This window comes from Bos indicus x Bos taurus, chromosome 1 (assembly GCF_003369695.1).
Source record: "Bos indicus x Bos taurus breed Angus x Brahman F1 hybrid chromosome 1, Bos_hybrid_MaternalHap_v2.0, whole genome shotgun sequence".
NCBI lineage: Eukaryota > Metazoa > Chordata > Mammalia > Artiodactyla > Bovidae > Bos > Bos indicus x Bos taurus.
The window spans coordinates 129635812-129637699 of NC_040076.1; the positions used below are offsets into that span (position 1 = coordinate 129635812).

Genomic DNA, 1888 nt, shown 5'->3' on the forward strand with positions numbered 1-1888 from the left:
ATGTTCAGGTGTTTATTGGAAACAAATAAATACAATTTTGTACTATGTAAAGTAGAAAATGAGCATAATTTTGCTACTAATGGAACCTGGACTTCTGGGACTGGACACCCTTGACCAAACCAGGAGAGAGGGCTACAGAGTTGGCCTTTGCCACCCTACATATGCAATGCTGTCCCATCGCGGAGGTGGCCCTTTGTAAGCAATTCAGATCAACTGAGAAAGGGGCTCACCCATGACATTAGTGGCTACTAGTATATCAAAGTAACACTACTTCAATAAAAAAAAAAATTGTCCTTGAGTAGATAAGAACCTGACAAGGACAAAAAAAATTATAATCAAGTTATGAAAAAAGAGAACAGTAAGAAACCCTAAGAGATGCCCCTGCCTTTTCTCTGACTGCCACCAGGCTCTTCCAGTTCTACCCCCTTTTTTCTGCGGCCACTTCCCTAGTTCCACAGCTGCCTCCAGTGTAGTTTCCAGCCCTGGGGGCAGATGGACCAGCCCTACCAACATCTGGAAGGAAATGCAAACCCTGGATTAACAATCCTGGAGTTAACAATCCACGGATGGAGTCTTCATACCATCCATGAAGGCAGAAAATTTGAATACCAGCACCAAAAGGAACCATCCACTCAGCAATTCAACGCTCAGTTGTAGATGTGTCTTGTGGCAAAAGTAAAGTCCGATGCTGTAAAGAACAATATTGTATAGGAACCTGGAATGTTAGGTCCATGAATGAAGGTTAACTGGACATGGTCAAGCAGGAGATGGCAAGAGTGAACATCGACATCTTAGGAATCAGTGAACTAAAATGGACAGGATTGGGTGAATTTAATTCAGATGACCATTATATCTACTACTGTGGGCAAGAATTCCTTACAAGTAGAAATAGAGTTGCAAAAGTCAACAAAAGAGTCCAAAATACAGAACTTAGGTACAATCTCAAAAACAACAAAATGATCTTGCTTCATTTTTAAGGCAAACCATTCAACATCACAGTAATCCAAGTCTACACCCTAACCACTAATGCCAAAGAAGCTGATGTTGAATAGTTCTAGGAAGACCTGGGAACTTCCCTGGTGGCTCAGAGGTTAAAGCGTCTGCCTCCAATGCAGGAGACCTAGGTTCAATCCCTGGGTCGGGAAGATCCCCTGGAGAAGGAAATGGCAACCCACTCCAGTATTCTTGCCTGGAGAATCCCATGGATGGAGAAGCCTGGTAGGCTACAGTCCATGGAGTTGCAAAGAGTTGGACACGACTGAGCGACGTCACTTTCACTTTCAGTTTCAGGAAGACCTACAAGACCTTCTAGAACTAAAACTAAAAAAAGATGTCATTTTCATCAAAGGGGATTGGAATGCAAAAGTAGGAAGTCAAGAGACACCTAGAGTAACAGGCAAGTTTGGCCTTGGAGTACAAAGTGAAGCAGGGTAAAGGCTAACAGAGTTTTGTCAAGAGAACACACTGGCCATAGCATACACCCTTCTTCCAACAAGACAAGAGACAACTCTACACATGGACACCACCAGATGGTCAAACTGAAATCAGATTGATTATATTCTTTGCAGTGTGTTCTCTTGACAAAACTCTGTTAGCCTTTGCAGCCGAAGATGAAGAAACTCTATACAGTCAGCAAAAACAAGACCTGGAGCTGACTGTGGCTCAGATCATGAGCTCCTTATTTTAAAATTTGGCCTTAAATTGAAGAAAGTAGGGAAAACCACTAGGCCATTCAGGAATGAGCTAAATCAAATCCCTTATGATTATACAGTGGAAGTGACAAATAGATCTGTTAGACAGAGTGCCTGAAGAACTATGGACAGAGGTTCATAACATAATACGAGAGGCAGTGACCAAAATCATTCCAAAGAAGAAGAAATGCAAGGAG

At 42.3% G+C, this 1888-nt stretch overlaps 1 non-coding gene across 1 annotated transcript; it reads left to right on the forward strand.

Annotated features, from left to right (window-relative positions):
- The first annotated feature begins 1073 nt into the window (after nt 1-1073).
- On the forward strand, nt 1074-1145 carry TRNAW-CCA. The gene has a single exon. It is a non-coding gene; the product is annotated as a tRNA-Trp (tRNA).
- The last annotated feature ends 743 nt before the right edge of the window (nt 1146-1888 follow it).